At 40.0% G+C, this 24345-nt stretch overlaps 1 protein-coding gene across 3 annotated transcripts in view; it reads left to right on the top strand.

The window, feature by feature from the left end:
* Positions 1-24345, top strand: part of Lpar1 (lysophosphatidic acid receptor 1) — a 160026-nt gene that overhangs the window by 9646 nt on the left and 126035 nt on the right. The window contains exon 1 of one of the 3 annotated variants that reach the window (XM_026391137.2): positions 18027-18098. The exons of 1 other annotated variant lie outside the window; for it this stretch is intronic. The gene's annotated coding sequence lies outside the window, so the exon portion shown is untranslated. Of the gene's footprint in view, positions 1-18026; positions 18099-18338; positions 18422-24345 lie in introns of those variants that run through there. One more of the 3 variants, XM_026391136.2, reaches the window with a different exon arrangement.

Raw genomic sequence — 24345 nt, 5'->3', positions numbered from 1 at the left:
TGCCCAAGCTGGCCTTGAACTTGTGATCCTCCTGTCTTAGCCTCCAGAGTAGCTGGGACTGATTATAAGGCAAGTACCACCAAGTCTGGCTTTTTTCTTTGCTTATCTAAAAGGGACAACTTGGTCCCACTTTTTTGATGCTTTGAAAGATTAGCTCTATTTAGGGATATCCTCAATCCCATATTTCTTGTTCTTCCCAGAGCCTTCAAGTGCTCCATTGTTTCCTCTCACACAGGCACAGAAGGCAAACACTTCAAACAGGCCAGGATCCTGAATTCTCTCCTGTCAGAACTCCTGAAATAGAAAGGGAAAAGCTTAAATAAATATTGGGATTTATTGGTTTATGGAACATAAATGTCCAGGGGACAGACTGTAGATGTACCTTGATTCAGGAGTCAAAATATGTCATGAGATTTGTCTTTCAGTGGTACTTTTCTGAGTGTTGACTTAACCCTTTATCAAATTTTCACTTATGGTGGTCTCTAAAAGCTTAAGCATTCAGATTCACAGTTCCAATTCTAGCAGAAATAGAGAACATACCCTTTTCTTAAAAGTAGCTCAAATGAAAGTATTTAAGATCCTTGTTATGGATTATTACCTCTGACTGGATCCATGGTGCATCTTAGAATTAATGTGATCGCCTTTTAAAAAATTATTATTATTGTGCTGGGAATGAAACCCAGGGCCTCATGCATGCTAGACAAACTCTCTACTGAGCTATATCCTCAGCCCAAATTAATGTGACTATAGTAATGAACACTCTGAATAGCCAGCATCACATCTTAAGCTCACATTCAGAGCAAATGGCTAAGATCACACAAAACAGTAGAAAAGAAACTGGAGTGTTATTAGCAGAAGGGATCACAGATAACCCGTGACGAAATAACAGATGTCGACTGCCCATCCATTAGGCTATGGAGTTGACACATCTGAACTAATTTTAGGATGACTCAAATATGTGCTTTTAAGTAAGGAAATTCTCTAAACCCTCTAAAGTACTGATTTCCCTGAAACTTCCTCTTGCAGTGTCATACTCCAAATGCTTGTGGTCATGTTATCCCTGTGTCCTTTCACTTGAGGGCAGGCATGTGCCTTCCCACTAGGGCCAACTGATCACAAGTTACAACCCGGTGTTTACCATGTTGCAATTGTAATTTCTTGTAGTTTTGAGTTTACAGCCCATTTCCATTTTCTGTAACTTCATACTATACTTTATTGCCAATATAAATACTTTAAATTTTTTTCATGATCCACTTAAGATAATGGGGGATACGAACATTAGAGCATCTATAGCAAGAGTAGTTTATAAAGATTTTAGGAGAGAAGGCTTTTCTCTCTTTCTTCTTCCTTCTTTCTTTCCTCTTCCTTTCTGTCTTTCATATTGAGGACTAAAACCAGGGACATTTTACTATTGAACTACATCCCTAGCCCTTTTTATTTTTTATTCTGAGACAGGGTCTAGCTAAGTTGCCTAGGTGACTTTGAAATTGTGATCCTCCAGCCTCTGCCTCCAAGTAGCTGGGATTACAATTGTGTGCCACTATACCCGACTAAAACCTTTATTTCTTAGACAGAATACTGCATCTCTCCAAGGTTCAGTAAAGATTTATCATACTGATAGGTGATTATGTCACCTGGGATATTCTGTAAGGCTTGAAATAGACAATAACAAAACTGTTCATATTAATGACAACTGGGTAGGGAACAGAGAATCTGGTTTTTACTAATATCCTCTTGTAAGAAGCTATCAGATCAGTTGGAATTAAAGGATTTGTATGATGAGGTGGTTAAGAACAGATTCTGGGTAAAAATATGCTGTTCTACCATTTGCTACCTATTTGGTCTCAGGCAAGCAACTTGACTTCACCATAACTTAGTTTCATCAGCTATAAAATGGAAATAATAATAGCATTGACCTCACAGAGTTAATGTGATGTTTAGATGAGTTAATAGGTAGAAAATTATTAGAATGGTTTAAGAACTATGAAAGTAGTATAAGACCCATATAAGTACATCTTAATAACTTTATTGGTGATTATTATTATTATTTTATTTTTCATGAAAATTTATATGTACATATTCAACCAACAAAGTGAGAGAAGTTTTATTCAGTAGCAAGTTCCTTGAAGAAACAGCCAAAGCACAGAACCTACATTTTCTTTTTCTGAATCCTGCTGAAATTATCCACATCTGAGTAAGAAAGTGGGAATGACATGCTAATGGAAAAACAGGCTAATAAGCCTACCCTCATTCCACATTCAGGGGGTGGAATAATTTATGGGAAAGCTCTCAAAGTTTCTAAATGCTGCAATCAAATCACTATATGGAGAAAGCTACAAAACCAAGTTCCAAACAATGAAAACATCAGTTTCCTAATGGAACAGTTCCAACCATCTGGTACTCATATGGAGTTTGTAGGGGTGGTTATTGTACAGACACTCTGACCCGATCCCACCTCTAGGCAAGAAGCTTTCATGAGGGAAGTCTACCCCGGTCACTCCTGCCTGGTTAGTATTACCAGAAGAGGTTTTGTTTTTCCTGTTTCCTTATTAATTTTTGAAATTCAGATCTTTTTCTCAAGGGAACAATAAAAGAAGGAACTTTGAAGAGTGCAAGGAAATGGCCAGAAGGAGATTGCAGTCTCAGAAAGAAGTTTATTCTGCAAGGCCATTTTTTTTTCAAAGAAGTGCCCTATTATACAAGCTGGATATAGTATTAATAATCATTAATTTTCTTTTCTATATGGATTTAAGTTAAATGTTGGATAATATTCTTATTTCAAACTGATTTTGAATAAAATGTAGAACACAGGAAGAAATGGCATTTCATATTTCCATGGATGGACTGCCGATTTTGTTAGCATATTATCTTTTCCTGTTACTATGGAACTTTGCCTAGAGTTTAAGGTTTATTCATTTGTTTATAAATAATTAATCTGACAGGTATTTATTGAAGTCTACTAAATGCTAGATACTGAGTTTGTCTCATTTATTTAACAAAGTGTTAAAAGAATGATTTTTTAAAAATTGGAATAGGTGTGTTATGAAAAGGTGTGTTATGATATAAAAGGTTAACAACAACAATTTTTTTTAAAAACATGAAAACAAAGATGGAAGACAGAAGGAAGAGACAAAAGACAATTTAAAATTCAAGGTGAATAAAACCTACTTAGGAGCCATTAAAGAGAAATGTTGTGGGTAACAGAACTTGAATGTGAATTTCACAGATTGTAAGTTCTTCTAGGACGTAGGGGGAGAGGCAGAGATAGAAACAGTAGGAAAGCAGCTGAATGGAGAAGAGGAAATATGAGTCAATACAGGGATAAAGTTGTTCCTGAAGGAGACAAACCCAAGCAAAGGCAAAGATTAAATACAGTAGAAAAAAAATAGTCCCAAATCTATCTTATAAAGTTTTAAAGACCTACTTATAAGCCTACTATATGCAACCTATTTTTGCAGATTTAAATGGGTTTCTAGTAGTTTCCCCTCCTCCCTCCCTCCCTCCCTCCCTTCCTTCCTTCCTTCCTTCCTTCCTTCCTTCCTTCCTTCCTTCCTTCCTTCCTTCCTTTCTTCCTTCTCCTCCTCCTCCTCCTCCTCCTCCTCCTCCTCCTCCTCCTCTTCTTCTTCTTCTTCTTCTTCTTTTTTTTTTTTAAATAGCGATAGAACCCAGGACCTTGCATCACATACTAGGCAAGAACTCTGCTACCAAACTATATCCCCAGTCCTTTCAAATTTTATTTTGAGACCTGGTTTCCCTAAGTTGCTCAAGCCGATCTCCAACTTAGGATCTCCCTGCCTCAGCCTCCTTAACAGCTGGGATTATAGGCATGGCTTGCTCTTTCTTTTGAAGAGAACAGAATAATTATAATATATTTAAAGACTCAACTATATACCATGTTTCAGAACACTTGGGTGCTATAATGAAATACACTAAACTGGGTAGTTAACTTGTTTTAAAATTGACAAATAATAATTGTATATATTTATGGGGAATGGGGTAGCTTTTAAACAACAGAAATGTATGACTCACAGTTATGGAGACTGGAAAGTCCAAGATCAAGAGACCAAGACCCTCGCAGATTCAGTGTCTGGTGAGGGCCTGTTTCCGCTTCCTAGATGATGCCTTCTCCTGGTGTCCTGCCAGGGGGAGAATGTGCAAGGCAGCTCTCTGAGGCCTCTTACATTTCGGGACTAATTCCATTCATGAAAGCTGAGCTTCATAACCTGTTTACCTCCCAAAGACCTTCGAATATTACCACCTTCTAATATCACCATCTTGGTGATTAGAATTCGACACATGAATTTCGATGGTGGGGGAGGGGGAGACATAAACATTCAGATCATAGCAACCACCCAGGAAGCCTTGTTGAAAATGTAAAAATAATTCCAACTGCCTGAGTGGTACAACAAGTTAATATCATTAAAAATTTATTATTAAAGGGGCTGGGGATGTGGCTCAAGTGGTAGCGGGCTCGCCTGGCATGCACGGGACACTGGGTTCGATCCTCAGCACCACATAAAAATAAAATAAAGATGTGGTGTCCACCGAAAACTAAAAAATAAATATTAAAAAAGAAAAATGACTATTAAAAAGAAACAATAAATGGTACATCCAGCACTAGAAACTAAAGAGAATAATAAAATCATCCAAGGAAATCAGTAAGAAAACACAAAACAACTAATGAGATCCACAATAGTAAATGCACAAGATTGATAAATACATCCTAGGTCATATTTTTCCTTTTTGTAAAGACGATTGGCAAAGCACATTATGAAAAAATTACAGTACTAGGACAAAGGAGTGAAAAGCAGTAAATATATACACAACGATTTCAGATCAGGCAATTTGAAAATCTCAACCACAAGATAGATAGTAAGATAGCTTAAATAGGACCCTAACTATGGAAGACACTTGCTACAGACTGGGCTATCTGAGAAGCATGTCGTGAAGCTGAGCTGGGAGTACAAAACGTTTGCTGGGGAGTGACATCTATGAAAGGAAAAGGTGTGGAAGCAACATAGGACAGGGGATGCCATCAGATCATGATGCAGATCCTACAAAATCTTTGCTAGCCCCCCTTGGATCTTGGGAGCAAAGATGACCCATTATAGATGTGCCCCATTGGACAGAAATGGCTAGGCTTGCCTTGTCACTGGCTGTGTTCTGCAGGAGAAGAGAGCAATCTTGGTTGTGACCACTTTGCTCATTCATTGGCTAAAGGGATGCCCCAGGAAGAAGATGGCCCCATCTCAAAAGCTTCAGGGGATTATGAAAGTTCTAAACGCCATGGGCTTTCGGTAAATCATATACTTCCTGGAGGTTCAGTCTGTTCTTTCTTGACAGGAACTGGAATGGCACATCCTCTTGCCTGCCATGCTCTGCCCCTTGTTCCACGTGGATCTATTTTTCCAAATTTGTTGAGGTAGCAGCACCTCCAGGGATCTGATGGCTATTGCTTCCCAAGGGAACACTTTAAAGAAGAATGTCAGTGGAATGAATGACAAGTCTTCATCACTAAAATTCGTCTTGGAGATAAAACTGGACTGATCTCCCCACCCCCACTGTACTAGCTAAATCCCCAAAACTCTCAGCGAACACCTCTGCCAGTCTTGGTAACTTACCTCATAGTGTGACCCAAACTCTATTTCCTTAGGAGTTTGTGTCTTTGGTAACAACTAACTAACTCTCTCTCTCTCTCTCTCTCTCTCGTGTGTGTGTATGTGTGTGTATGTGTGACTGAGGATTGAACTCTGGTAGTATGTACCCATCCCCTACCTTTTTATTTTTATTTTTACTTTTTTGGGGGAACTGGGGATTGAACCCAGGGGCACTCAACTACTGAGTTCCATTGCCAGCCGCCCCCCCCCCATTTTTTTCTTTTTAATTTTGAGATAGGGTCTTGTAAATTGCTTAGGGCCTCACTGAGGCCCTCACATCTATAATGGCTGAGGCTGGCTTTGAACTTGGGATCCTTATGCCTCAGTTTCCCAATCTGCTGGGATTTTAGGCACATGCTGTTGCATCAGGGCTCCCACCACCCTTTTTAAAAAATTCTAAGACAGGCTCTTGCCAAGTTGCCCAGGTTGGCCTTGAATTTGCCATCCTCCTATCTCAGCCTCCAGAGTAGCTGGGATCACAGGTGTGCACCACTGGGTCTGGCAATGATCCTCTTATTTAGTCACCATATTTACTCATTCACAGTCACAGTTGGACAAAGGAGTAACAAGTTGCCTGCAGGAATTCCACATTTCTCCCCACTCCCATTTCCTAACAGCAATTTCATCTCCTTCTGTTAATTATCAAAGCAAATTATCCCTGAAATATTGGTGATTTGTGCTTATGGTCACCCTAATTTGTTGAAGGTGGCCTTGAACTTGTGATCCTCCTGCCTCAGATTCCCAAGTTGCTGGGATTACAGGTGTATGTCACCAGGCCCAACTTGTACTTTGAGCTCTAGTCACAAGGACCACAAATTGCCCAAACAGCTATCATAATTTACGTATCTTAGAAACTTAGCTTTTCCCCCTTGTAAAAATGCAGAATGTTTAACCTTGCAGAATCCAAAGTTGTGTGGACAGAAGCACAAAATCCCACAGTGAGTTATTGAGAGTGATGGCAAGTGAAGCTGCTCCTGCTTCCTTGTCTTTGGTTCATGGACCCCTGTAATTTTTTTTTTTAATTGTTGACAAAGTACTATACAGTCTCTGGTTCAATGCAGATATTGCATCCTGAAACAGAGTTCCCTTCTTGTAGGCCACTATCTCCAACTTGGTGCTTTAAGCTGCGTCTCCATGGAGATGTTTCAACACTCAGCAGAAAGCTTCTGGATGGTTCAGTGTGTGATAAGATCACATTTTGTTCACTGTAAACAAATTCCCTTGTTGAATGTTGTTTGGGATTCCATGCCTGTGGACCAGACATTCCACAAATCCTGGAGAGCAAAATTGACTGAGGCCCTGAGGGCAGGAAAGGCAATGGTACACCAGAATAGGAAGCACTAGGCATTCCAGGATGGAAGAGGCCCAAGTTTGTCAACTTGCCACCAAGTTTCCCATTGGTCTTCTCGAAGAATAGATTATACAAGGGACTCAGAGTTGGTCTCCATTGCTGGTAGCTTGGGCATTCAGAAGAAGCATTAACTTGTTCAGCTTTGGTAAGTGGGAGTCTGTGTTGTCGGACCCATGCATAGCCTCTTTCTCTGCTCTGATGACCACTTCATTCATTTGTCCAATGGGGTCTCTGCTGACAAAGGCTGGCTCATCATTTCTGCTTGTGGAAATGAACAGGAATCGTACCTCTTCCCTCTCCTTTAGGGTTGGAAGAACTGTGGAAGGGGGAGGATTGTGTTCATTAAGTTGATCATGATATGCAATTTAATTTACACTTGCAATTGATTATGACACTCAATTTACATTCGCCCAGACTTGCCCCCTATGGGTCAAGTTCATCCTCTCTGAATCTAAATTTCCATAAATCAGTGTGGTTCTCTATCTGGGAATAAATCCAGTTATTTTTAATCTTTCAGAAACTTAAAGTTCCAGAAAGGGTTATAAAGATAACTTTTTGTTCTTCTTTTTTAGATATTTTCTTAGAAATTAGAGATAAATTAACCTTACCAGCAAATTCCAGCAAGGCTCAATAGTTATCACTTCCTTTTTTTCTGATCACACTGCATTTTTCCCAGAGGTTTTAAAGTGTCCTTTGTCACTGTTTCAAACTCATTACAGTCCATTTGGATTCAGCAAATTAGAAGTAACTTCTCTAAGGTTATCTTTTGTCTACATAGTTATCTTCTTGGTGTTGTGACTCTTTTGCCAGATTTGTAATTTTTAGAAGCCTGAATGTTTGTTAACAATCATGGATGAGAACATTTCATGGATATTGTGGGATAAATTGTGTCCTTCCCACTCCCTAAATGTCACATATTGCAGTCCTAAGCCCGAAAAACCTCAGAATGTGATTATATTTGAAGCAGGGTTTTTTTTAAAGAGGTAATTAAGGTAAATGAAATAAAATGGACAATTCATTAGGACCTTTTTAGAAGAGGAGATCAGGACACAGACAACAGAGGGAAACCATGTAAAGGGAGAAGACAGCCATCCACAAGCTACAGAGAGAGGCCTCAGACACCTTCATCTCAGAATCCTAGCCTCCAGAACTGTGAGAAAACACTGCCTGTTGTGTAAGTCACCCTATCTGTGACACTTTTTTATTGCAGCTCCTTCAATCTAATACAATGGGTCTCAGTCAATACACTGAGATATTCAAAAAGTATTTTAATTTCAGAATATTTTACAGGATTGGTGAGAAAGCAAAACCCTTGCTCGTTTGGAGTTGCCTTTAGTTTTTAAGGAATGAATGACACCTACCTACCCAAGTCAGTCACCATTACAGTTTTACATATGGCAGTGTGCTAGAGAGGACCTGCTCAGCTTTGGTTCTTAGAGGTTGCCCTGACACTTTCCTCTCTAAAGTCACTTCTGCTGGGCTCTCCATGGGACCTGGGCATCTGTTGCTGAGTCTTCTGGGTTCCACCTACCTTCATATTCTTTGCAGTCTCTTCTTCTCTAGGGTCCTGCTGCCTCCTCAACACTTCTTCCAGGAAGCATGGCAGAAGTACTCTGTGCTCTCAGAACACACAGGCCTCTCTCTGTCACTGTTCTACTCCCAAAGAATCTGTTTCTAGTCTGGGAGGATTGTTTTTCACTTAGGTTTCTTCATACCGCTCGGTGAATCCTTTTCTCCTAATCTTTTTGTAAATATTTTTGCTTCTTCTGTTTTCTATCCTGTCATCTACTTTCTCGAGCTGTAAGCACAGAGCATATTACTATTCATCAGTGAGAGAAGGGAAAGTGGAAATTCAGGGATAAGATAACATGGATTTAAACCAGGAGAGGTGGTGCATGTCTATAATCCCAGAGGCTTGGGAGGCTGAGACAGGAGGATTGCGAGTTCTAAGCCAGCCTCAGAAAAGTAAGGTGCTAAGCAACTCAGTGAGACTCTGTCTCTAAATAAAATACAAAATAGGGCTGAGGTTGTGGTTCAGTGGTCGAGTGTCCCTGAGTTCAATCCCTGGTACCAAAAAAAAAAAAAAAAAAAGAATATGAACATGGATTTAAAATCTCAAAATAGAGAATAGAGTTCTGTCATGTAATTATTATATCCTATTAAAAACAGAAGAAACTTTGCTACTATTTATTGAAGTGTATTTATTTTGTTTATTTAGAATTAGAAGCTAGCTGTGGAAAATTATGGACCATGCACAGAAATAAACTATTAACTTAAAAATCTTATTTGTCTCAGGACATGTTTATAGTGTGTCTTGGTTTTATGTAGGAGTACAATCATTTTCTGATCTTAGATGTTGCAGTGTTAATAGATGGATAATCACAACAGTAACCCCCAAAGGATCTGATGGCTGAACATTATTCCATACTAGTGTGTTTTAGAATTAATGCATGGATAGATTAAAATCATTTAATTTGCATTTAAAATGTATGATGGAAGTGAATTTATAGATAATATATTTTGTCAATCTTAAATTATCAGTTCAAAGAGTTTGGACAATTATATACACCCATGTAACCACCTAAACCCCCAAAAGATATAGGGCATTTCCCTAATTGTCCTATAGGGACATTTCCCTAATTGCAGAAAGTTCACTTGTGTGCCTTTCTGTTCACCCCCGCCACACACACACACACACACACACACACACACACACACACACCTCTGCCCCAGACAACTCTTGTTCTGTTTTTGTCATCATAGCTTTGTTTTGCCTATTTTAGAACTTTGTACAAACAAAATCATGTAGCACACAGTAGTAGATGTTTCTCTTGCTTAGAATGTTTTTTTAAAATTTTAAAAATTTTATTTAGAGACAGGTTCTCACTGATTTGTTAAGTGCCTCACTAATCTGCTGAGGCTGGCTTTGAACTCTCGATCCTCTTGCCTCAGCCTCCCAAATTGCTGGGATTACAGGCATGTGCCACCATGCCTGCACTCAGAATTTCTGTTTTTGAGATTCATCCATGTTAGGAATATCAGTAGTTGGTCCCCAATATTGCTAGCCAATCTTCTGTGTGTGTGTGTGTGTGTGTGTGTGTGAGTATGCGCGCACGAGTGTGTGTGTGTTTACTTTGAAATTAATCTGCCTCTGCTTCTAGAAGAGTATAGATCTAATAAGGGCTTAATCAAGCAGAGTTTGCACAAATATTAACATCTCTAACTTGCCCACTTTTGGTGAGTCCTCATTCTAGAGGGCAGTACATCCATATTGCTCTTTTTTTCTGATCCATCCACAATCTACAGTGTGTCACCAAAATCCTGGAAATACATTCAGAATGTGTGTAAAATGTAGTTAAACTAAGGTAACAGAGTCCCAAAAGTGTCAGCAGAGGGTGCTTTACACGGACACTTCGGTGTCAGGATGATGGCTCCTATCAACTTCAAACCATCCATGGTTTACAAGGTTGGTGTGGACATCACCATCCCAGTCAGCCTAGAAGGGAAAAAGAACCTGGAGGAGCACACCTGGGAAGATTTTATAGATAGTCCTAGAATTAGCAGAAGTCACTCACGTTGACATTCTACTGGAGAGAAGTGAGCTAACATGACCTCAAGTAACTGCAAAGAGAGGCTAAAAATTTTTGTCTAGTTGTTGCCCCAGAGGGCAAGAATAGATATTGTAGCTACAGGCCTCTCCCACAATGTATCTACTTTACATTTATCTGTAGAACTGTTTCATAACTTAGGTTGTCAGAGGGGTGAGTCTGTACCCAGAAATGCTTTAGAGCCTTCTGTTGAGGAAACATTTGCATTGCTGCATCCACCTTGCCCTAGAAGGAATAAGGAGCCATCAAGGCAGAACAACAGAAATAACACACACATTATGGGAAACCTCTCTTCTCCTGTTACAGAGGGTAATTATGTTCATATTACCTTAAAATACTCATTGCACAGCTCAAGGCAGATATCCTATCAGTTCCAGGATATCACAAAAATCTAGCATATTACAACATCCATATTTTATTTGAAAGAAAGGAGATTTTTCAAAAAGGTGTTTTGTCTTTTTTGTTCTTTGTGTAAAAAAATGCTTCTCTGCCCTGAAATGATGACGATCTTCCAAAATTGTGGAAGTTTCACTTTGTAAATTTAGGTTTTTGATTCATTAAAAACTTTTAGAAAATGGTTTGAGGTAGGGATCTGGTATTTTAGAGTGCCTATTATCTCAGTATCACTATTAAAACACAGCATATTTGATTCTTGAATTTGCATTGATTCATTAGTCATTGATAAGTAATTCTGTTTCTGAACCTTCTATTCTTTTTCGTTACATTGTTTCTCTATGACTACACCAATTCACTTCAGGTTTCTCTTGACTATTCTCGGCCTCTAACATTTTTTTCATTAATTTTAGAATCACCTTGTCAAGGTCTGTGAAAAGCTTGTTGCAGTTTTTAGTAGATTGCATTGTATATGGAGTCTACTTACCCATACATGTGGTATGTAGGTTTTAAAGTGCATTTTAATAAAGCTGTATAATTTTCTTAATATAGACACTGCAACTATTTATTAGTTTTCATTAAAGTTATAACAAAGATCTATTGTTATCATGAATGGGATTTTAAAAAAATTATCATCTCTAATGGGCTTGGGCTCTTTCACATATTAATCTTATATTCAATACTAGGTAAATTCTACTGGCAGTGGCAGTGTATCCAGAGGGTGTTCTACAACTGAGCTACATCACAAACCCTTTTTATTTTTAATTTATTTTTATATTTATTTTTTAGTTGTAGTTGAAAACAATGCCTTTATTTTATTTATTTTTATGTGGTACTGGGGATCGAACCCAGGGCCTCATGCATGCTAGGCAAGTGCTCTACCACTAAGCCACAATTCCAGCCCTATTTTTAATTTTTTTTGAGAGATTATCTTGCTAAACCCCTAAGGCTGGCCTTGAACTGTGACACTCCTACCTCAGCTTTCCAAGTAGCTGAGATTATAGGTATGGGCCACCATGTTCAGCAATTATTTTTATTTTATATAATGCTTTATTAAATTAAATTTGCTTGAATTTCTTAAGTAGACAACTAGATTATCCATAAATCATTTTCTTCTTATTTTCTAATCCTTATACAGTATAATTTCTTTTTCTTGTCTTGTTATGTTGGCAAGGGGCTTTAGTACAAGTTAAGTATATGTTATAAATGCTATCTTTGTTTTCATTTTTTAATTTTTTACTTACTTTAAAAGAAAAATGTCTGCTGAATTAACCTTAAGAATAATGCTTCTAAAATTATGTTATGGTGGCAATCCAGAAGGCTGAGGCAGGAGGATCACAAGGTCCACCTGGATAATTTAGGAAGACTTTAAGTAAATTTAAAACACAAAATGGCTGGGATTATTATTCAGAGGTAGAACACTCTGGGTTCAATCCCCAGTACTGTAAGACAAACAAACAAAAAAACAAATGGATGAATGAAATAGAAATAAAAAGTAACAGAATGAGGTTGTCCGCAGCAACTCCTTATTATGTTCAGAAAATTCTTCCCTAGTCCTATTTGCTACGATTAAACAAAAAAAAAAGTAGTAATTATTTTCCAGTATTAAATCATTCTTACATTTATAGTATTAACCCAATGTGCTTATAATATCTTTTGTTAAAATACATTTCTGAATTTGGTATGATAATACCACATGTAGAATTTATATTTTTATCCTGTATCAGATTGGCCTGTTAGTTTCCTTTCTGTATCTTTGATATATTCATCAATATTAGCTTATGAAAGTATTAGAGTGCTTTTCTTTCTTTTTATTCTTTGAAACCCTTTGAATAGAGGTTATCTATCTATGAAGATTTGGAAAATAATGCTTACCAAAACTTTGATTCAAATTACATAGTAGTTGTAAACATATTCACATTCTTCATTTTTTTGAATCAATACATTTTTTATAATTTACTTTCTATTTTAAAAGTATTTAAGATTTTAATGTTTACAGTGCTTTAGTTAAAAAATTCTACTAAAACCATTTCTTAGAATTACCACATTAATTCAGTCTTAATCATTTCTTTTTTTTCACTGTCAGTTCTATCAAAAATTTGTCTATTTTTCTATGCTTTATAGAACTAGCATTTTGCTTTATCAAATTTTTCTACCATTTCTTTGAATATGGGTCTATTTTTAACTTTAAAATTACACACACCTATATTTACATGTGTGTATATATATAATTACACACATAACGTATGTGTAATTTTAGAGTTAAATAAGTTCATATATGTATAATTTATCATACATAAATATATAAAAATATATGTATTTTTTCTTCCCTTGTTTTAGATGAAAGCCTTTTTCATCTAAAAAAAAAAAAAAAAGAAAGAAAGCAGAGAAAGAATTTGCTAGCCCTTGGTCTACTTCCAACATTACCTGATTACTCATGCAGATATACATGATAAGAAAAAGGTGAGTGCCCAGTCACTCTGTTTCAGACTTTTGTTTCCATACAGCCTAATCCTCATTCCAGGCTGCTTCGCACAATCCCAACTTCTATTCCCCATTCCCGGATTCTCCTTAGAGAATATATAAGTTTTATATATAAGTTTTCCAGGTGGATCTTGAGCTTGTGATCCTCCTGCCTCAGCCTCCTGGATAGCTAGGCATGTGCTTCTTGTCTGGTAACAACCTAATTCTAGAAGCATTATTCTTAAGGTTAATTCATCAGACATTTTTTCTTTTAAAGTAACAAAACAAAAGATATCACTTATAATATATATTTAGCATTGTACTGAAGCCCCTTGCTAACATAACAAGGAGAATCCAGGAATTCTCTTTTCTGCTCAAAAGAGAGTTATTTTTTTTACTAAAATGGGATGCCCCACCCACCTCTGCTGCTGGCCTTTTAAAATAGAAAGGTTTGCTAAGGAGTATATTTTCTGGCTAAAGGGAAAAACACCAGAGAGGCACAAATACCCCATTTTAAGAAGGCAGAAACCTATGCCCTCGGGCACCTGAAACTCTTTCTCAAGCAGACTGAATTCTCTCAGGGTTTTGTTTCACCAAAATATATTCTTTGAATCAGTCTCTACATTAATAGACTGGAGGGAAAGTTTCCAGCAGATCTTTGTGCTGATAGTTTTGATTGCTCCCTAGTAGAAAATTTCAAAGGCTTTTTGCCAGAGGCAAGGGAACATGGGGAGGAAGAGAACACTGGCGAGTCTAGTAGACCCTTTCCAACAAACAATAGTGCTAAAGGCAATAGCAGCCAATTTTTCAATCCTAAATGCTCTCAAATTATAGTCCTTGGACCTCTAGATGACATCAATAATCTAGAGTCTGGAAAGTGTCCTTTAAGATATTAATGTAAAAACTCCTCTTGAATATCCCTCATCAAAAATTTCTCTTCATTGTGCTGAGAATATATTTTTTCTTATTGCTGATGGCACTAGTTCTTTCTGGATTTTTGGCTCTGTTGAAGACATTTGAAGAAACAAATGTAGAAAGACTGCTTGGCAGAGGATAGGAGGGAAATTTAGAACAGCAAGCTTCAGGATGCCTATTTAAGAGTGGAAATAAGTCTAAATGACAGGATGGTTCCAGACAGGTGGACACATGACGCATATCAAGGTATCCTCCTTCATTTCCAACAAAGCAACATCATGATTGTTAATATTTTAAGAAGCTCATTCAAATATAGTATTTAAGCTGGTTGAGTATAATCCCAGCTATTTGGGAAGCCAAGGCAGGAGGATTGTAAGTTTGAGGCCAATTCCGGAAAGAGTTTGAATAATTAAAAAAAAAAAAAAAAAAAGGAGGGGAATGTAGCTCACGGGCACGGTGTCCCCTGGGTTCAATCCCCAGTACCACCGAACAAAAGAACAAATAAAAACAAAAACAAACATATTACCTTTGATAAAGACAACTTGGAGCCCTATAAGATTGATTGTACTAGTATTATTCCATTTTACAGATAAGAGCATGAGTTCATTTCTAACATAATACTAGTTATGATGGACTAATCTATGTGCTAAAATGGGTTCTGTGTGGTATCTGATTTTCTCTCTCCTTTCATCCTGGACACACAACTTACTTTTGATTTTAAAGTTATTGACCTAAAGCTGGCTGCAGCGGCTGTCTCTTTTGGACAGGTCCATGCTTGTTAAGAAGACAGGTCTGTCCAGGTAGGCCTTTTATTTTGTTTTTAACTTCATTTTAGGCATGGTTGACCAAATAAAGAGGAAAGTACCTTATAGCAAAAAACTCACGAATGCCTGCCTCTGTCTCTCTCTCTTCCTCTCTTTCTTTTTTGTAGGGCTAAAACAGAACCCAGGGCATTTCATATGCTAGGTAAGTTCTCTACCTCTGAGCTACAGCCTCAGTCCCTACCTTAGCCTTAAAAACACCTGTCTTACAAGTACAGATGTCCCCATTTGATGTTAGAAAGGACCAGAGAGTAGTTACGGTAGTAAATAGGCATTTGAAGCAGAAGCAGCATTCCTTAAAAAGGCAAGAGATGAAAATCAATGTATTAAAAATATTCAAGCAGAGCACTAGGTAAAAAACTTATTGTAGTGTATTCTTGATTTATGGGGAAAAGCTAACAATGGAAACAGTTAACTTTATAACTATCTTTTCTTTAGATATAGAAGAACTGGTATTGAGAAACCTAATACATGGGTGGTGTAGTAGGAAGGAGAAAGAAAAATTAAGTAATAAAAACTTTTCTGAATTGAGTAACACTATAGTTACAAATAAAATCCACTTTCAGTGTGTTCTTTTTCTTTCTTTCATTTTTTGGTGCTGGGAATGAACTAAAATTAATAGTTTACCACTGGTCTACATCCCCAGTCCGTTTTTATTTTTTATTTTGAAACAAGGTCTTGCTAAATTTCTGAGGCTGGCCTCAAACTTGCAATCCTCCTGCCTCAGCCTCCTGAGTCACTGTGCCACTGCACCTGGCAACTTCCCTTGCAACATTTTTTTTTCTCCCTTTTGGTAGGATACCAGGAATCAAACCCAGGGCTTTGCACATGCTAAGGATAAGGAAGTGCTCTTCCACTGAGTCACATCCTCAGCCCCTCCAATAAATACTTTTTATGATACTTAGATTTTATATTGAACATTTTTCTATTCATTCCAATGTAATATTCCTTACAGTTTAGGATAAACCTTTATTGTTATTTAGGAGATAAGAATGGCTAAGTATTCATATGTATTGGTGCTGTGCATGAACATACTAGCATTGTGCATTTTACAATTTAATTTTTTTCATATTTTAAGCAGATTGTAAAATGAATCATAAATTGTTAGGAAAAGAGAAAAAGCAGCCTCGTTTAAAGTTGATTTAAAAGATTTTTTTTTTTAAAGGAAAGAACTTCGAATAGTAAATGATCAGTGGCCACGGCTCAGCCTTGAAAAATCTTGCAAAACCCACAGGAGCTTGGTCAAGGTTCTAAGAAGTCACTGGCAGGAAATGGTCATGGTCTCTTCAGTGCACAACTCAGTGGAGGCTTGAAAAGTAAGATTCAGTGGGAGTCTTACTCTCAATGCCCACCGCTGATTACAGTGACCTCTCCCTTATGCAAGGCCCACTATCCGAGTGACCACCACCAAAGCCCTGCCTTGCTGTCCAGCATTCCCCCTTAAATGTGGTCACATCAGTCCTCCCGTACTGCTGTCGGGCCGACCTGTGTGACCTTTCCATCGAGTGCTGATTAAGCTTTTATTTTCAAGCAGCTACTTTTGATACGTGCTCGTGGCTTTAGTGGTGGAGGGAGAAGCAGAGAATTCTGATCACTCCGGAAAGCCTGAGGAACCAGGGGTGGGACGTGGGTGGGACGTGGGTGGGTGGGATGGAGTGACTAGCGAGACTCACATCAGCTGAGTGATGTTATAGGACCTGGGCGAATCCTGGTGGCTGCCACTCTTTGGAGAATGATCCCTAGGAGGCCTTAGTCCCTCGCCGCTCCCGCCCACACCTCCAGGTGTGTTTTCCCCGCCCTTAATTACTCTAACTAAAATTGATAGTTTGCACTTGCAGAGTTAGACTGGGAAAGCGGAAGAGAATTTTATAATCACGGATCTGGATGACTAGGGGAGCACAGGCACACTTGCTTCGCAAACAGCTCCAGTCAGTGAAAGTTCAGAACCAGAAACACACACCTTTCCAGTAGCAAAGTCGACCCCGTTCTTTGCAGCTTCCAGTCCAGGGCTGCCCTGGGAGAAACTTTGTGCCTTCTTTAAAGTTTAGAAACTTTAACGGAGACCGGGAGCTTGGCGGGCCTTGCGATGTCTTCCAGAGCTTTTCGAGTGGGGAGAGAAAAGAGACAAAATGAAAATGCAACGTGCAGGGGCGCCCACCGGAGTCCTGCAAGCTGTCTGGCAGTGGGGTGAGCGCAGGGGGCTGGGGGTGGCGATCCCGAGCTGGCGGCCCTGGGTCTCCAGCAGTGGGTGTGTCTGATCTGGGGCGGGGGAGCAGAGGGTTGGCAAGATAATGAATGGGAAGCTCAGGCCACCCCCAGCCTCTGGACCTGCAGCGGCGGCGGGAAGTTCAGCGAATGAATGGGGGAGGGGGCGTGCTGAAGGCAGGGGCCCTGGGTGCGCCACACAGGTAAGGGGGCGAGCTCGGGGAGGGCGTCTGGGGGTGAGGGTGTTGCTGACTTGTGCTACGTGGAGCAAGCATAAAAGGAAGACGGCGGAGGACGAAAGGAGGCCGGTGTCTCGTGCTGCTTCTTCGGCCGCCCCTGGGGCCCCCTCCCCCGCCGACCCTGCCAGCTCGCCAGAGCCTGGGCAGTAGGGGCCGGGTGGCGGAGACGCTCCGGGAGTTGCGATTCCCCGGTTCTCTTGCCGAGCGCTGCCGGGACTTGAGCGGCCTGGGCCCAGCGCCGGGGAGCCCGGTCCCTTTTCGAGGCCAAGCACTGGACCCCGGCAGGGTGGGCTCAGGGGCGGCCAGCTCTGGGCGACCGCCGAGGGGAGGGCGGAGGGCTGGGCTCTGCTGGCCCCAGGGCGGGGGCCTCGGGACTTGGCCGCGCCGCCAGAAGCCAGCCAGACCCAAGGAGGCCGGAGCGGGACGCTCGGCGGCGGCGAGTGCAGGTAAAGGGGCGGGAGCGACGCGGCACCAGGGGACGGCGCCCCCTGGGCGTGGAGCCAGTGGCTGGCCGCAGCGACTGCTCGGCGGCCAAACGGCGCGCTCAACTCACACCGTCAGACCGCAGAAGGCTTTGTGGCTGTGCGTGCGCGCGTGTGCGAGTGTGAGTGTGTTGTGCGCGCGCGCTCGCCGGGTCGGGTGTGAGTGGGTGTGCGCGCGTGCGAGGCGGCGTGCAGAAGGCGAGGCGAGGCTCTCCTGGCCTCCCTCACCAAGTTGACCCAGACCCGGAGGGAAGTTGCTGCAGCCGGCCCTCCTGTCCCCTAGCCAGGTTAGTGCGACGCGGGGCTCGCCCAAGTGACACGTAGGTGGCCTGTGGTTATCTGGATCGGGGTGGGGACGCGGGAGGACTAACGAGGGGCGCTTGAAGTCCCCCCAGTGCGGTGTCCCTGTGGACGTGAACAGCCGCTGGATCCCCGCGCCCGCAGAGCGCGGCTCCCACATCCCTGACTTCTCTCTGACGACTCCCTCGTCCCTCCGGACTGAGGGCTTTCAACTTAAGTTTCCGTAACTGGGAAATGCAAGGCAAGGGAGGGACCTGGCTTTGAGTCGATGGTTTTGAAATCGATGGGCTCGTTTGGCTTGTGTTGGACTAGTTTTGGGAATGAATTTAAAGTTTATTCTTGTTTTTCTTTGCTGCCATTTGGCTCTTGATGTGTTAAGAGTGACGGCATCCAGGACTTGTTGCTGTTATCTGGGGCCTGAGATGGTTGCTGTCTGCTTTATTCCCTTTTCCTTTTGGTGGAAATCTATGGATTTTTCGTAAACCTGGATTTCCAGTGAGGGCTCTTTTGTGAAAGTTCACTGAGTGCCGTGTTTCTCATTGGATACCTATTGATAAACGTAAATATTGAAAACGTAACTAGTTGTTAAAGCAAAGCCATCTATTCCTTCAGGTTCTAACAGTCTGTTTTTCACCATTTGCGTTAAGTGTCCTTTGCTCAGCCAACGTGATTGTAAAACCAGAGGTCTGTGATTCAAAGTGCAGTTCTGGTTAAAGGGAGGTTCAGGCCCTCGGAAAACTGCTAACTTCTCCTAAGGAGTTACTCCCTTGTCAGATAGAATGAATGCCAAGGGAAAAGGATATCTATTAGACTTAGGGCCGTGTGAACCAAACTAAAATTGCTTTTACACAGACATACAAACACACATAAATAGCGATGGTCAACGTTGTGAGAATATCAGGACAGCTTTCTTCTTGATTCTGTGTAATTTGAGGATAAAGAAACCAAGTAGTAAGAGAAGGAGGTTATGTGAGGCAGGAAGGCTGAGGCCAAGGATCCAGGCTAGAGGACAGCCTTGTCATAATTCTAGCCCGCTTGCACCGGGCGTCCCCTAGCGGCGCGACCTTCGCCGGATCAGGTCAGCTCTGTTCTCAGAGTCCTCATCTGGAAAATGAAGGGTTTTGATGAGCTCTGCTGTTCTTTCCTTCCAGTTCTCCAGTAACTAGAAACTGGTGGGTGGTTATCCCATGATAGAACGGTAAGAAGGGAGGAAAGGGAAGTGCGAGAGGGTTAGTCGGAAAGGGAAACAGGAGGGCAACAGAGCCCAAAAGATGGAAAGAACAATAACAACAACAAAACAAAAAAAAACAAAAAAAAACAAAAACAAAAACAAAAATAGCAGCAAGGGATGTCCCTGGAAGGAAAAGAACCTTGAGCTGGAAATTGATTTCCTCTGTTTTTTTTTTTTTTTTCCTCCCTCTTCCATTCAGTATTCAAGCAGTAGTACTTTCCTCTCCCAGTTCAACCTCTGGTTACCCTTATTAACACTTGTGAGCCTGTGTTGCTTTAAAATTCTCCTGAGGTCAGGGTGATTCTTGTAGTCTGACCTCTACTAGGTATCCTCCGAGCAACTTGCTGTTTGCACCCTCTCAGGGGGAGCAGCTGCTGCCCAGGGCTTTGGGCACTCAGCTTGGCTCTTAGTATCCCTGTGAGAGATGGGAAAAAATAACAGAGGTGGGAATGTAAGTGGCAGCCCTTTAAAAACTTCTGTTTTCATTCAAAGATAATATTTTCCAAAATGTAATTTTGTTTCTTTTTTTCTCAAATCATAGACTTTGTGAAGTTTTTCTTAATCTCTCTTGTTCCACTTTCTGGGACATATGAAGGGCGTATAAATCTCAATTGTTGGGTCTTTTTGATACACAATGACATTGTCTGAAGTTAGTGATCTTTAGGGGACAGGGTCATTTCTAATGCTTAGTAAGGGAAAGTTGTAATCTGAGAAAATACATGGTATCATTTTCACTGGGAAGCTCCAAGTATTCAATAAATATCAAGACTTTGGAAATTTAGTTTGAGGTCAAGTTTTTAATGTCTGTGTTTGATGTGTGGCCTGTCTTTCTTTTCTTTAACTGTTTTTGGTATCAATATGTCTACACACTTGAGGGACACAATTTATTTTTAAGTGAAGTATGATGTCATAAAAAATACAGATTCTTGGTTGAATGTCTAAACTCTGCCTCATTAAGTCAGCATCTTACTACTGTCTGGTTTCTTATTTTTATATATCATGTTACCCAAAAGTCCGTATTGTGTTATTGTTGAAATAGCTTATGGAGGATTAATAAGGAAGACATAAAAAGTTGGGAGAAAAAGAGGAGAGTTTAATTCAAGAAGCAATCATTGAACTCCTTCCATGGTAATGGATATAAGGATGATGAAAAGAAAGCTCTGGAAAGCTACTATGAAGCAAACTGCAGTATGTACACCAAATGTGTATATATGTGCCATATTGCATAACAGTGTGTGGTTGTGGAGTCCAAGAAACTTGGCATGCCAGGGAACGGAAAATTAAATTCTGACTCTGGCAAAGACTTCACAAACAGAACTTGAAGGATGATGCGTCTCTTGGATGAAAGGTGGGAGAGTGAAGCCTTCTCCTGAGTGGAGATAGTCAGAGTTCCCACTGATGAAGGTTGGAAAGTTACAAAGTGTTGGACTATGGGAAAACGTGGATTTTATGTTAAGGAGTTGTGCTTTCAGGAGTGGGGAAGTAGAGAAACACATTTAGGGGCAGAGTGAGGGATGAAATGATGAGAGATGACTGGGCTTTTATTCTGTTACATTCTTCTGTAACTCATGGCAGCTAAGTTTTAGGACACAATTGCTAGTTTATTTAATTTTATTATATATAGATTTAAAAAAAAACTAATATGTGGTTTTTTTTTCACCCTCTCTCCAAAAATTGCTTTTTGTATTCGAGAAATTTAATTTAGTAAAAATTGGTGAGAGTGTGTTATCTTTGGGCCTTATGGGGCCTTCTGAGTTTTTGTGTTAAATCCATCATGCAGGCCCAGAGCTGACCATCACAGCATTTTTCTTTTTTCTCCCTCTCCACGATTCCCCCCCCCCCTTTTTTTTGTTTATGGAAGGACTTTCTGGTTAATGCTAACTTAAACATGACTCTTCTGATGACTAGCTTTCTTGACCCTGTTTATGTTATACATAGTACTTAACCTCAGTGGTTGAATGTTTGTAGCACAAAAGGAAATAATTATTATTAATTTGGAAATAGGGTTAATGCCCCCATAAAGGGTGTATGGGGGTAAATAGAATCCTGAGAATCCTTTATGTAGTGGGTCCCCAATAGAAGTAGCTTGCTCAATCCTGTATAATACTTCTGAACTTTTTTTTTTTTTTTTTTTAAATTCCTAGACCTATAGCCGTTAGCTCACCATGTCTCAGGAAGAATCTCTGCAGCCACCTGGGAGAGGTGGTGTTGAGTAGCTCTGTAGGTTCCTTCTTCCACCCCAGTGCTCGCGTTACAGGTGAGGTTTTCAGCTGCATGTTAAAGCAGGAGTTGACTAAGGTAAAGACTTTGAACGGGGTTTGAGTCTGGAGGTGCTAGAAACAGATAATTAAAAGATACTAGGTCAGCTGCTTCTCCATACAACTGGAGTTTTTTTGCTTTCTGCAAAGGGACTTGCATTTGTCATGTCTATTAAATTAATTTAATTAAATTGAAGGAGCCCAAGGTTAGTATACTTATTTCTTAGGACATAGTATAGATGTATGTGTGTGTGTGTGTGTGTGTGTGTGTGTGTGTGTGTGTTGGGGATGAGGATTATATTTAAATTAGTTGGCATGTTGTTTTAGTAAGTTAGCAGGATTTCAGAGTAGTGTTGTTATATTATTAACTTGTGGGGATAGACTAAAATAAATTATGTTAACTAATTTTTCCCCCATCATTCCAGATGTGGAACACCTATAAAAATTTATAGTATAAAATATGTAATTATATAATAATAAAATAAAATAAAATAATTGAAATACAATAAGATAATGATACATAAGCTCTTAATTATGATTCTTGGTCTTTTTTTTATGTACCTGTGTCAATTTCATTGAAATCTGCAGAATTGAAAACTTGGGTCTTAATGGGTTAATACTTGGACATGAGCTCCTGTCATGTGATCAGTGCTATGGAAACTTTAACCCTGAAATTCATGTAAAATCCAGTCACCCACCAGTCCCACCAAAAGGAAAGGGGAATATTTACTGCATCCATGGGTTTAGGTTATAATTTATTTTCTTTTTGTGGTACTGTTTTAAAAAAGTGAGATAATGACAGGGCAGACTCTTAACTTCAGTCCAGTGCTAAACCAAACATGTATAAGCCCGAATAAGGCAAATCAGGCTGAGCTTGCTATATTATAGAAGTGAAGAAAAGTGATTTCAAAACTAGCTTCTTCCTCTAAAAGAGAAAAAGCAAATTGAACAATAATTGGCCTTGGATCCTCCTGAAGGGTGAGATTTCCAAGGTTGTGATTATTAGTTAAAGGAGATTTTGTTCCTGATGGCCATTATGTGTGGCTGGGCTTCCAAAGGTTTAGGACTCACAATATAGGGACTGCTACTATGAACCCTTCCTCTTTATTATCTTAAATGTTGGAAAAATGGTCTAGATTAGACTTCATGTCTGTTATATGTGGTTTTCTTTCTGTATGTCCAAGTAGTTTTCTTTAGTTAATCCCTAACCACCTTCATTCTGAAATTCTGCTCCAATGAAGGGATGTTTCTGGCTCTTTGGAAGGAGAACCAGATTGGGGCAGAGGAAGCAAAGTCTGTTCTAGTCTAGGAGCACTTAACTGACTGCCTATCCCTGCAGACATTGTGCTAGATACTATGGTGAGTAAGGACAAGTAAGGAAGGATTCCCACTCTTCAGGGGAAGCTCATAGACATATTAACAATAATTACAATTCTGTGTATCATGGTTATGAGGCTTCAGGCACTACTGGAACATCATAGCTGGGGAAGCTGGTCCTTGAGGTCAGTGTGGTAGAGGAGGTGATGGGGAGCACCAGGGAGGGATCCTGGAAGACCAGGATCTGCAAGGACTATAGGTGAGGAAAGAAGGATACTCAAGCCTAGAAGAGGAAAGAAGGATCAAGAAATAGGTAGTCAGGAGGCTTCCTGTTTCCAGTTGTGCTATGGCTGAGTAAGTCAAGGTGTCTCTCTTATATAAAATAGGAATAACAGCTGATATGGCAATTCTAGTTTGCATTTACACTTTCCTTAATACTTTATATTACTCATTCATTTATTCATTCCACATTCAATTCAGGTATTTTTGCACATCCACCATATACTAGAGGATAGTAGAAAATGAGATGTGTAAGTCCCCTCTGTCATGGAGCTTGCATTTGACCTGAAGTTCTTTTGAAATGCCTTCAAGTATGGCGGTATGTCTTTTGAGTTATTCAAGTTCAGGAACTTTTTCCTCAAAGTAGTCTCAGAGCTTTCAGGTCCGACAGCTTTTCCCTATAAGAGAAGGAGACAGCTGGGTTTCTCAAGTTCATCTTATAAACTTGCAATGTTTTACCAAGATTTACCTGTTGCTTGTAAAAAATAACCAAGAGCCAGACACAGTTGTGTCTTATCAGTAGTCCTGGTGGGCTTCTATCTCATTTTGGATATTCCTACTTTTGACTCAACTTGTATTTGAGTTTCTATGTTCAGTTTGTGGTTTGCTTCTTAGAAAAATCCAAATCTTGTTTGTGGAAAGTCAGATTTATTTAGAGGTCACGTTCTTGTGGCGGGGTGTTTCGTTCAAATCTTTTACTTATGTTCTTGTCAAAGTCACTCAGAGATATGAATGTGGTAGGAAGCATTCCAACCAGAAGAAGGTAGCTGCATTCTTTTGTAAAAACTATGTGGTTTTCATAATGATTCAAACAAGATAGATATGC

This window comes from Urocitellus parryii, chromosome 4 (assembly GCF_045843805.1).
Source record: "Urocitellus parryii isolate mUroPar1 chromosome 4, mUroPar1.hap1, whole genome shotgun sequence".
NCBI lineage: Eukaryota > Metazoa > Chordata > Mammalia > Rodentia > Sciuridae > Urocitellus > Urocitellus parryii.
The sequence above is the reverse complement of the archived record's forward strand: the minus strand, read 5'-3'. Positions and strand labels throughout refer to the sequence as shown.